Below are 13,794 nucleotides of genomic sequence, written 5' to 3' on the forward strand. Positions count from 1 at the left end.
ACACCAAAATTGTTAACATTGAATTCGTCGGCACCAAAATCATTGGCACTAAATTTGTCGGCACTGAATTCGTTGGCGCAGAATTTGTTGGCACTGAATTCGTCGGCACCGAATTCGATGGCCGGCGGTAACTCTTGGTCGACAAGATCTTGTGCAACGACTAGATAGATGGAGAGGGAGAAGAGTATGAGAGGAAGCCTTAATCAAATTAGAATTTTCTCTCAAAAAATAAAATCACTCATCTCTTCTCATAGAGAGATATTTATACACCTCTGCATGACTTGGGAGCAAGTCATCTCTCAAACCCAATAAACAATGTCACCATAGTCCATTACCATTAAGATTAAGTTTGGTTCAAAACTAAACCATCTTGATTCATAATTAAATCAAATTTCTTTTTATTTACTATCAAACTATAATGAATCTATATCTCCTACGATAGTCATGACTCATCGATGCTTCTGTTCCGACAAATATCTTTCTATATTTGTCCTTTCTATTTGGTCCAACCAAACTCTATCTCTCTCTCAATTTGAGAATTCAATTTTCAAACCTGTTTTAGATCTTTCAAATAAACTTGTAGTGTGTGAGACCCAATAGGTTCCCGGTTATGTTGGTCGTCCATAATTAACCATTAATCATGGATCGATCATAAGTGAAACCTAGTAGTATATCATGATCTCCAATTGATCGAAAAATTAAACGATTGATTCCAAAACTACTTCTGAACCTTTCAGTAGATACAGTGAGTCGTGTCTCGTTCCTTTCACTCGTCTTATACCTACTTGATTCAGGACATGGTCTATGCTTTAGTCTTCACTAGGCTGACTACGTTACACCTAGCTCAAGTAATACTTTCTCATTATACGGATTCAAATTACTCAAACATGTATACAAGAGTCTCATACTCTTAACATGTGATGTTTTGGCCAAAAACTTAATAATCCTGACAAGTGGTCATAGGGTATACGTCTCCTTGTAAGAAGCGGTGAATCCTTTGTGGGTTATCCAAATACCTTCAGACACTTTGACTTATACTCAATCATCTCGGATCCACACTTCTACGGAGATGTTTGTTGGGACCTTAACGTCCGCTAGAAGGGGATGAATAGCGTCTCATCCAAATCGTCACTTCCTACACTTGTTTGTACGTAGCGGAAAATAAAATACAAACTAACAAGAAGAAAGCTAAGCCTTATAAACAATAAGGAAAGACAATAAACCAAAACAAACTGTAACACAAGACGTTTACGTGGTTCGAAGATTAGGGCTCCTACTCCACGGTTGTCCGTAAGGTGGACAATCTCAATCCGTCGGTGGATGACTCCCCAGAAACGTCTGGCTAGCTCAAACCTCCTTCTCGGCGGAGAAACCTCATAACAACCTTGATCCAAACACTCTTAGATCACAAGAAGAGCTTGGAGGCTTTGGAGGACTACTAATAGGAGTTAACCATCTCTATTTCGTCAACCATGCCCAAGCACACCGAGCTCTATTAAATAGAGCTCGAGTGGAAAACACTAAGTTGTTTTTCCACTACCAGTCAACTGATCCTTTAAGTGAAGTCAGTCGTTACCCAACTGTCGGCTACCAGTCTACTACTACAGTGTACCAGTCGACTGCTACAGTGTACCAATTGATTGCTACAGTGTACCAGTCGACTGCTACAGTGTACCAATTGATTGCTACAGTGTACCTGTCGACTGCTACAGTGGCCATTCAACTACTACAGTAACCAGTAGACTGTTACAGTGTTTCTACAGTGTCACAACAATGTCGCTGCAGTACTGCTACAGTAAATCCTAAAATCATAGGATTTTTCCCTAAGTACAATCACTCAACACTCGTCCTCGCTCGACCAATCTAGACCTAGCCTTCTAGCCTTCTCTATCAACCCCGCGTCCCTCGGATGTCTCTCCATCCTTCACGTCTTGCCTTCTGGAGCTTCCTTCGGCCTTATCCTTGTTATCGGGTCTTCCTTTGCCAAGAGGCTCCTCACCTCCGGAACTTCATCCATTGTCAAGTCACACTTGGACTTATATTGCCAAGACTACATACTTGGACTTACACCGCTAAGACTCATCCTTGGACTTTTCTCCTTTGCCAAGATCACACTTGGATTTTCCTCGTTGTACCTGTATCCTGCACACTCACAATGCATATCAAATATAACAATAAATCTAACTTAAACCTTTGCTTAAACATCAAAACCTAGGGCACCTAGATTGCTCCAACAATGTTTGCTTAAGATGTCAAAGCATAAGTCTCCATTGTATGATCGGAAAGACGCTAGAGGGGGTGAATAACGTTCGTCAAAAATTGTGACTAAAAATAGGTATGCATCAGAAGAATAAAGGAGGAAAAGAAACGGAGAAACCAAATGCTAACACAAATAATTTTACTTGGTTCAAAGCCTTTGACGACTTCTACTCCAAGGCTCATACTCGTCGAGTGCTTTCGTTGGGTAATCCACTAAAAGTTAGAATGATTACACAAGTTAAGCACAAGAACTAAAAGTAATGTTACCAACAATAAAGAAAATAAGAAAGTCTTGATCGTCGGTTGTTGGAGGAGCTTCACAGTGTCGTAGGAGCTTTTTCGGAGCATTGCACAAGAGTAAAAGTCGTAGTAGTTGCTATCTTGAAGCTCCTGGCCGAAGGCCTTTATGTAAGCTCATTCCGGGCGACTAGAATCCCTCCGGACGCCTGGGCCACGTGGATCGGTCAGTCGACGCACTCCACCTCAGCTACTAAATGAGTTTTCAGGTTTGGGCACCTGGACCGACTCTGAGTACCCGAACCGCCTGGATGCCTGCGGCACCCGCCCAGGTGAGCTGGTCTGGGCGCCTGGATCCCTTCCAGGCACTCGGACTCCCCTTTTCTTCGACGGTTTCTTCCTTGTAAAAAGGGTTAGTCCAGGCAATAGGAAATATATTTACCCTGCAAAACAGATTTAGCACAACAGAATAAAGTAAGAGAAGTAATTAGATTTTGTCTCCCCAAGATCAAAATCTAATCAAGGCCTTAGCTTAGGTTTTCCAAATGGACCTAAGCTGGACTGACGTCTACCGTTCCCTCAACTGGGAACGCGTCCTCACTGGATCTCTCCTCTAGTTGCTTACCTTCACTTACCACTTACAGTCGCTTGACTTGCCTTTGACCCAGCAGGTCTTCCTACCAGTTGTCGGGTTCGCAGACTTAACTGGACTTCAGCCGGTTGTCAGGTCCCGTGGACCCAACCAAACTTCCCGCCAGATATCGGGCCCTGCGAACTTATCTGGGCTTCCCACCAGCTATCGGGTCCCGCAGACCTAGTTGGATTTCAGCCTGGTGTCAGGTTCTTCATGTTGGTCCCCTGGCGGTCGGCTAGAGAGGGTGAATAGCCCTGCACAAAAAAAAAAAAAAAAAAAAATCTTTCTCAAACTTTACAGCTTTATTAAGATAAACACTTACATAAAAGGAATTAAGAAGTTAATTAAAGAAAGAAGAGGCACAACAGTTTACTTGGTTTGCAATCAGAGGATTACTAATCCAAGACGTTGATCCTTCAGACGGAGAAGCCTCTTACAGCAGCCATAGCTCACATATACAAAGCTAAACTCAAATGGAATTGATTACAAGTGTTGTACTTTATATTTTTCAGTGTTGTTTAGCTTCTGGAATCAGAGCTGTATTTATAGCCCTGATCTGGGCGCTTGGAAGGGTTCCAGGCGCCTGGACGTGGATATAATTTAATTCTTGTCGCAACGGATTGAGCCACGTCACGTTTCGATAAAGTTTCTCGTCCGAGCGCCCGGAAGGGTTCTGGGCGCCCGGACTGGGTTGACACAACCCCTACTAGGCGAGGCGCCCGGACCGTGAGTCAACATGTTGACTTTTCGGTCTAGGCTCTTTCTTCGGTTCCGCTCACTTGAGTCTAGGTCTTTTGCTCCGACTCTATTTATTTGGATGATTTCGACTATGCGGAATAGGGCTCACCCGATTTCATTTTCCGATCTTCTTGAGCAACCTTCCGCTCTGGCTTCTCGTTCCTCGGAAACGCTGAGCCTGTCGACTCTCCCGTGCTGTCTTTCTCACTACTTGCATCTTTCGCTCAACTTCTTATGCTCCTAAGTTTCTGCACACTTAGACACAGGGCGTCAAAACATAACAGAACCTAACTTGATTTGGTTGATCACATCAAAACTATTACGGGGTACTTACAATCTTTCCATTTTTGATGTGAGTAACCTCAAGTTAAGTTAAGGTAAACCACAAACAAATAACAATTATAAAAGTGCAAGTACAAAATAAAAAATGTACCCCCTAGACTTAATCTCTAATTTTTCCCCTTTGATCATATTAAAATGGGATAATATATGCAAATAACTGGAAATAAATTGAAGCAAAGTGTAAGGGTTAAAATATATTGACTATAAAAATATCAAGAAATATTAAGTTTTGGAAATCTGGATTTTTGAATTGATAAACTATTTTTAGAAAATTAAATTAAAAAAAATTAGACTTGGAAAAATTTTGAAAAAAAATTTCTAGTAGTTAAACGGTCATATATAAAGCAGATATAAAATTTTTTAGAAAAAATATTTTCTTCTTTTATAAGTAGAAATAATTTTTTTTCTACATAAGACATATTTTAAAAAAAATACTTAAAAATAGTTATTAACCTTAAAAAATCTTGAAATATTTTTTTGACAATGTATAATAACAGGTAACTTTGTAAAAAATATATTTTCAAGAATTTTTAATATTAAAAATTTTCATTTAGATAAATAATTTATAGAAAAATTCACCAATGGTAAAAAAATTTCAGAAAAATTTTTTTAGATAGAGAAAAGAATAAAGTTTCACAGAAAAATAAATTTTATAAAAAAAATAGCACTGCAAGGTATTTTAAATTTGAATAATACAAATTTTGTTTAAAAATCTATAGAAAAATAATACAACCGTAAAAAAATTTTCTATTGATAAATAATGAAATTTTATTTCCTAAAAGAATTTTATTTTAATTAATTTCTAACAAAAATTATACAAAATAATTTATTTGACAATTCTAAGCAAGAATATGAAATCAAATTACAAATAAAACATGCATAATGATTTTTCAAATTAAACACGATTTTGAAACCTAATATAGGTTTCTTCCAATTGGGTTAATCAAAAATTTCTTAAAGATATATTTTCTTGATAATTTTTTGATTTAGCCTTTGTGATATTTAAATTGTCAATTTAGTTCATTATAATTTTTGAAAATCGCTATATTCGAACATACAGAACTTTTAATTTCTTCATTCAATTTTTAATTTTTCATTTTACATTTTTATCTTGTCAAAATCCTCTAGTCGATAAGATATTGCTAAGGTTACTTTTAACTCTTCATTTTTCTTTTAATAATTTTTTATTTTTTATTTCTAATTTACAAGAACTCTTCGACAATATTTTTATAAATTTAAATTATTAGTCAAGAGGTAGGTACCATACCTAACTTATCTTGTCGATTTCTGATGCTCCCCTTATAGTATTGCTTTCCACTGATGATGTTCCCCCTTCATCAATGCTCTCGATGCTCATTGAGGATGAGCTTGCTTCATCTTTTTCTTCTTGGTGACTTGTCACTAGCGCATGTCCAACGATGCCTTCGATCTCCGATTCGGGTGACTTTTCGTCCCATGTCGCATTTAGATTTCGATGCTTTATCTGGATTGGTCTTTTGTCCTTGGTCTTTCCATTGTTCTTGTCCTTGCTCTTCAATTTAGACAGTTATCTTTCGCGTGCCCTTCTTTATTGCAGTGGTAACATCTTACCTTTCTTCTACTTCTTTTATCCTACACTTGATTAAATTTATTAGCTTTAAATAACTTTTTAAATTTTCTTACCATGAATACTATTTCGTCATCTTCGAAAGAAGTTTCGGATTCTGGTTCATCCATTTTTACCTTTAAGGCAATGTTGTGTTTGGGCTCTTTCTTCATATATGCACATCTTGTTTCATGAACTTCAAAGGTCGAAAATAACTCTTTTAAAGTACTTACCTCTAGATCCTTAGAGATATAATAAGCATCTACTAAGGATACCCATTCAGAATTCCTAGGAAAGACGTTAAGCGCGTACCTTGACGAATCTCGATTTGTTATCTTTTCTTCGAGATTCGTGAGAATGCACTCCTTGATCCTTGAGTGAAGGTGTGCAACGGTTTCTCTTTCTTCTAATTGGAGGTTGCTAATCTAGTTCCGGAGCAGATCCCGTCTCGCTAGTTTGGCTTCGGATGTACTTTCGTATAGCTCTAAGAACTTTTCTCAAAGTTTCTTTGCTGATTCGTAGGCGTTGATTCTGTTGACTTCTTACGAAGGTAGCACTCTCAGTATATGAAATTTGGCTCGTCAGTTTGCTACGAAGTCTGCTTGCTCCTTCTTGATCCATTAATATCGCTTTGTCCATTGGTGCTACCAAACCATACTTTAAAATTAGTAACAAATCAAAGTCCGTTTTAAAGAATACCTCCATCTTTCTTTTTCAAATCGCGAATTTCCCCTCAAACTTAGATGGGTAGATGCTCGATTCGTCCATCTCTTGTGCTTCGATCGGCGGTTAGTTCTTTTAAAGCTTCCTTGCTCTGGTATTAATTATTGGTCCCTTGGTGGCCGACTAGAGGGGAGGTGAATAGCCCTGCACAAAAATAAAAGAAGCAAAAAACCTTTCTTGAACTTTACAGCTTTATTAAGATAAATACTTGTATAAAAGGAATTAAAAAATTAATTAAAGAAAGAAGAGGCACAATAGTTTACTTGGTTTGCAATCAGGAGATTGTTAATCCAAGACGTTGAAAGCCCACTAAAGTCTCCTTCTGGCAGAGAAGCATCTTACAGCAGTCACATCTCACAAATACAAAGCTAAACTCAAATGAAATTGATTACAAGTGTTGTACTCTATATTTTTCAGTGTTATTTAGCTTATGGGATCAGGGTTATATTTATAGCCCTGATCGGGGCGCCTGGAAGGGTTTCAGGCGTCTGGATGTGGATAGAATTTTATCCTCATCGCAATGGATCGTGCAATGTCACATTTCGATAAAGTTCCTGGTTCAAGCGCATGAAAGGGTTCCGGACGCCCGAACCGAGTCGACACATCCCCTGCTGGGCAAGACGCCTAGGGGGCACCCAGGTGATCCAGGCGCTTGGACCGCGAGTCAACATTTTCTTGACTTTTTGGCCTGGGCTCTTGCTCCGATTCTGCTCGCTTGTGTTCGGATCTTCCGCTCCGGCTTTGCATACTTGGGTGATTTCAGTCATCCGGAATAAGGCTCACCTGAACCCATTTTCTAGCATTCTCGAGCAACCTGCCTCTCCGTCTTCTCATCCCTCGGAAACGTCGAGCCCGTCGACTCTCTCCCGTGACGTCCTTCTCGTTAGCTGCGTCTCTCGCTTGACCTCCTATGCTCATAAGTTCTTGCACACTTAGAACAGGGCATCAAAATATAACATGATCTAACTTGACTTGGTTGATCACATCAAAACTACCACAAGGTACTTACACTTCGGATCGGTCAACTCCTGCACAATTGGTAAAGCAATTAGACCACAAAACATTCTAACTTTAAGCTTCTTGTCATTCATCAAAACCTAAGTTAGATTATTAGTGCAAATTGCACCAACATCCATGACCAAAGTAACTTGAATACCTTAAGTAGAAGAAAACTTGCACCGAGCTGCAATGAGATCTTCATTGACATATCTATATATGTAAAAAATCATATGAAATCTCATAGCAGGTCACTCTAATGAACTAGTTACCATAACTAGCATCCATGTTTAACTCTCAACATCCCAATGTCTCCAGTCAGTGATGAACAACTGCTTGGTTAGACCAAGGGGTATAACCCGTGCTTGTCTCACATAATCGATGATGTCTAAACTCATCAATTCATCTACTAGGAATTATTTCAATACATTCATAATCGCACATGTAGAGATGCTCACAAGTTGTGATCTAATCGCAAGTTCTCTTATGCTATGAATTATATTGCGGACATTCAATAAATGAGTTTAAGATCAAATCATATACATAGAGAACGTGCACTCAATTAGTAAAACTTTATTTATCCAATAAATAAGTATAAATCATAAGATGATTGTCTTAGGGCACCTCTAAAATATAACATATGTTATGCTCCCTGACTCATTCCTACGTTTGATTTCTACGACCGAGACGACTTAGGACACCTAGAATCACTCCAGGAGCCCTGAGTGATTCGATACACCCCGAGTTGTCTCAGTCATGAAAATAAGGCACAGAAATGAATTGGGCAATAAACATCCGCATGAGCGCCCCTCACAGGTTCAAGGCATCTCGAACAATTTTTTATTTTTGGGGTTTAGAGTTTAGGGGTTGGGTTATACTATTAAGCACAAAAAAAAAAAAAAAAAAAAAAAATTGGGTGTGCATGAGATGTGCAAGTTAAGGCATGTAGGATATCAAAACTCTCTATATATAATTTGACATGTTACGGACCGGTCGTGCGCGACACTATTGTGTGACTGAGAGGCAAGGCACCCGGAAGCCATTCGGACGCCCCAAGTAAGTGAACTCGGGGAGCCCAAATGACTTCTAAGCACCTCGCCTCACTCAGGCACACAGCAGCATCAAGTGAGGTGCACAACATATCCAACTTTATATATATATATATATATATATATATATATATATATATATATATATAGCCAATTAGGATTTTGACTTTACAGTTTAGGAGTTAGGGTATAATATTAGTTACACAATTTAAAAAAAAAATAAATTACGTTAGGTGTTTACAAGGTGTACAGCATAATCGAGAGCTTGAAAAAATAAACAAAAAAAAAAAAATTTGAGTTACGCTGGGTGTGTGTCTATACACACACATGCGTAATTGATATATTGTGCAACTCTCGTGATCGACTACGTGTACGGAGTGCTAAGAAGTAATTCAGAGCGCTCAAATGTCTATGAGTCTCACTGACGGGAGTCGCACACGGGAGTCGGACAGCATAACATTATATATTTATATAAAGGAATATTACCCTATTTACCATCAAGTTTTTTTTTTTAATTTAGAATTTAGTGTCTAGGTTTAAGATTTGGATTATAGCATTAAAATAAAAATAAAAAAAATACTAAGTACGGTATGAAATAATTTTGTCTCTCTGTTCTTTTTAAAAAAATATTAAAATAATATTTTATTTATATTAATAGGGTTAAGAGCTTCACTTTACAATTGCTTTAATCAAAAGCTTCGCTTTACAATTGCTTTAATCAAAACTGCTTTAAAATGTTGAGTTAATTTCCTACCTTTTATTTTTTCTGATCCAAATCAAATATTTTTAAAAGAAAATAAAAAATAAGAAAGAAAACGCCGTCTGTGGGAATCGAACCCACGACCACGTGGTTAAAAGCCACGCTCTCTACCAGCTGAGCTAAGACGGCAATTGTGATTTAGAAATACATAAATATGTAATATACTTATAGACATCTTTAGTTTTATTTTTTTAATTAAATATAGCATAAAAAAAAAATTGTATCTAAAATGAAAGTCATTCCAAAAACATATTTTTGCGTGTATTTTCATATTTTGTTCATCATCAATATATGATTTAATCTAAATCACGATGGTTATATATTTATGTCTAGAATGTTTAGAATATTTCTCTTCATACATGTGCACCTTTTTCCATCAGCCGATGTGCTCGTCAATAAATTTTTTCATACTCAAGAATTTGTTAAGGGTGCAAAGAATCATAGATAAGTGCCGAGTCACGTTCAAAGTTACCCGAGCTGTAGCCCTGCGATGGAGTTCAGAAAGGGATAAACTCTAAATTTATCATGGAAGAAAGAAAAAAACACAGAGGCTAGGGCATGACATCGGCTTCGATGCTCATAGCCCATAGTCCAGATAAATCACTCAAGTTAGTTCCGCCATTACCCAGAGGAAGCAATGGATTCCTGTGCTAGTCTAAGTTTTGAGGTATTTTTAGAAATCACCCGATGGATCACAAAATGTGTTGATTAATGATCCGGTGGTAAGACGAGTTTCGTACGGTAGGAATTGTCAAAGTGGTCAACGGCCGGGGTAGGCAGTGGATCGGACGAGATACTTTCCCGAGCGACAAGAAGAATAACCGATCCGGCATCTCGACAGCTCAACCTGATGCCGAGCGGACATCCCGCTCGGCTAACCAGGAACACGGCATCGACCGTAGGAAGACATCAAATCATCGACCGAACGGACATCCGAGTCGGTCCAACCTTGGTGGCGCCGAGAGGGCGTTAGCCGAGCGGTCCCTTCGCTCGACCAGGGAAAGGTGCTAGCCGAGCGGTTCTTATGATCGACCCGGTAAAGGACAAAGGGAGCAGTTGGCGATATCTTTCTAAGAACCAGTGCAGCCGACAAGAGACGTGATCAGTGACATGGTCAGACAGGGAATCGTACGGTGGAAACTTCTACTGTCACGTCAGAGATATGCTCGTGCTACTATGGTATGGCGTCAGACACGCTTTTCTGACACAACCATTCCAGGTATGTTTTGAGGAGTGTGCACGGCTCGGGTAATGTGTAGCGCCTATGAGTCTTATATAATTCGACGGAGAATGCACATATATATATATATATATATATATATATATATATATATATATATATATATATATATATATATATATATATATATATATATATATATATATATATATATATATATATATAGAAGTTCTCGTTTCTTTTTTTGCTCTACTCCTTTTTTCGTCGGAGATCTTACTTGAGCGTTGGAGGGTCATCGCTGGGGAACCCCTTCCCGGCTCGGCGTTGTGTTTGCAGGAGACTTACGCCCTCATAGTCCTCAGTCAGTCAACAGGAGTGCCACATCCCCAGCATCTATCGACTCAGCTCTCGGACAAAATCAATTAACTTTATACTTATTTGTCTAAAATCTAACGTCAGGCGAGGTAGAGGTTCCTTCCGGAAGTGGGCGGAGCTCCACCGTGCAACGACATAGAGTTTTGCAACATGTCCGGCCGGAAGAAGAGGAGAGCTATCAGCACTGGCGCCAAATTATTTTCTGAACGTCTTCAGTGTAAGAGATTGTAATACATGTGAGAATTTATTTGAACCAATATTTCTTTTCATTTGAATTGTTCTTGCGCCTCTTGGTTGGGTGGTTGTATCGTTTGAAAAGACAAGTTGATTCATGAAAACACATCAATCTCTCTATAAATATTATTTCTATATATTTTGGTAACTCAATATTTATGCTAGATAACGTGTTGAAGGATTGATGTATTTTAGGGATAGTTAATTTGCTGATAAAACTCATTAGTAAACTTTTGAGTAGTGAGGGTAAATAAAACTCTAAAAAAAAATATTTCCATACGCCTCAATCCAAGTGTTTTAATACACTGCAAATCCGTTTCACCTTCTTAGTTCTCTGTTTTCAAATTGATTACTCTAACAATCTTTAAGATTTTATGTATACAGTGGAAATCGAAAAAAATATATCATCTTTTCTCAATCTAAATGTTCAACTCGATCGATTTGATGGCATCAATTTTATTCGCCGAAAAGAAAAATTATTCTTCCTACTTATGTTCTCGAGGTTGTATATGTTCTTGATTAAAAGTTGGAGTCATTTTCAGAACCAAAGGATGATGATTCTGATACAATCAAGGCTACACGAAAGAAGCGTAGTTTCTTCTGTTGGAGTCATTCTCGAGTGAACCAAAGGATGATGATTCGGAAGAACCAAAGTTGGAGTCATTCTCGAGTGAAGATGTGCAATAGTTTCTTCTGGTTCCAATTTTATGCCGCTTAATTGATTCATTAGAAGATCACGTCTTGCGAGCTTGGCTTCGAACGTCCCTTCGTGTAGCTCAAGAAACTTATCCCAAAGCTCCTTTGTTGAGTCGTAGGCGCCGATGCGGTTGACTTCTTGTGGCGTTAGGACGCTCAGTAAATGGAACTATGCTTTGTCGTTTGCCACGAAGTCGGCATGCTCCTTCTTCGTCCACTGATATTCTTCCTTTCCTTCGTGTGCTACAAAACTGAATTTCATTATTAAAAGTAATTCAAAGTCGGTTTTAAAGAATACTTTCATTTTCTTTTTTCAGCTCGCGAACTCCCGCTCGAACTTCGGTGGATAGATGCTTGATCCGACCATCTCGTGTGCTTCGTTCAACAATTAGTCCTCCTGAATTAACTTGACTCTGATACCACTTGTTAGGACTCTCAGTGGTCGGCTAGAGGGAGGGGGGGTGAATAACCCCTGCACAAAATAAGACAAAAAAAAACCTTTCTCGGATTATAACTTAAATAAAATGAACATTTGTATAAAAGAATAATAAAGAAAAAAGAAAGAGGCACAGTGAATTACTTGGTTACAACAAGGGAAGTTATTAATCCAAAGTAAAAAAGTGCACTAAAAAATCTCCTTCAAGCGGAGAAGCCTCTTACAACAATGAATGCACAAAAAAGAAGCTAAACAAAAAACTAAGAGCGCACAAGTGTTGTTTCTTTGTATTTCTCGTTGTTATTTAGCTTTGGGAGCAAGACTGCTTATATAGCCTTGCTCGGGGCACCTGGAAGGGTTCCAGGTGCCTGGAGGGGTATAAAATTTTATCCCCTTCGCAACGGATCACGGTCAAACGCAATCTGGATAAAATCGAGTTCCGGGTGCCCGGACCAGGAAAGTCAACCAAGTAAACTTTTCAGTCCGGGCCTTCCACTCCGGTTTCACTCGCCTCAGTCTGGGTCTTTCGCTCCAGTTCCTCTTGCTTGGGTGATCTCAGACATCCGGAATAGGGTTCACCCGAACCCAACTTCCGGCCTTCTCGAGCAAGCTTCCACTCCTGGCTTCTCGTCACTCGGAAATGTCGCGCGCCTCCTTTTCGTCTGCCCATGTACTCTTCCGCAGCACCTCATCCCTCAGACGCACCGAGCTCATCGGCTCTCTCCCGTGCCGTCATTCTCGCTAGCTACATCTTTTACTCGATATCCTGTGCTCCTAAGTTCCTGCATACTTAGACACAGGATTAAAGATAACAGAACCTAACCCAACTTGTTTGATCACATCAAAATAACCTTGGGGTACCAACAAAATATAGATTGAATTTTCTTCCGATAAGAAAATGATTTTGATTAATGTTTTCCGTGTTCCTGACATTAGAAAAAAATCTTATATCTGTTAGTCTAATGTGTAAGAATGGGCTTAAGATTGTACTTGAGGGTAATACATATATTGTATCAAAGAATGGTTCCTTTATAGGAAAAAGGTTATTTATGTGAAGACATTTATAAGCTAAGTGTTAATGATAATAAAACTATGAATTTAGATGATACTAAGTATCTTATTTTACAATTTAAGATGAAAAATCTTAGTGAGGTTGATATTATCTTAGGTATAAAAGTCATGAAAAAATAGTGAGGGTTAATGATTGTGTCAATCTCATTATATTAAGATGTTTCTTAAATTTAATTAATCACTTGAAATTTAAAAAATCTAATACACCATATAATACTAGTATTAAATTACTAGAAAATTCTGACATGATAGTAGCACAATTAGAATATGCTAATGTGATTGGTAGTCTTATGTATGCTACACACTGCACATGTCAGATATAACATTTACAGTGTGCAAAATGATGACAAGATTCACAAATAACCTAAGTGTTGAATATTGGAATGTAATTGGGAGAATACTTGGTTATCTTAAAAGAATTATAAATCTGGATTTGTTTTATAGTAGTTTTACGGTGGTATTAGAGAGATAGTTGGATG

The 13,794-nt window shown here is 38.2% G+C and overlaps 1 non-coding gene across 1 annotated transcript; it reads right to left on the reverse strand.

Moving 5' to 3' along the window:
- Positions 1–9,379: 9,379 nt before the first annotated feature.
- Positions 9,380–9,452, reverse strand: TRNAK-UUU. The gene has a single exon. It is a non-coding gene; the product is annotated as a tRNA-Lys (tRNA).
- Between the last annotated feature and the right edge of the window lie 4,342 nt (positions 9,453–13,794).

The sequence above is a fragment of the Zingiber officinale genome, chromosome 4B (genome assembly GCF_018446385.1).
Source record: "Zingiber officinale cultivar Zhangliang chromosome 4B, Zo_v1.1, whole genome shotgun sequence".
In the NCBI taxonomy this organism is placed as follows: Eukaryota; Viridiplantae; Streptophyta; class Magnoliopsida; order Zingiberales; family Zingiberaceae; genus Zingiber; species Zingiber officinale.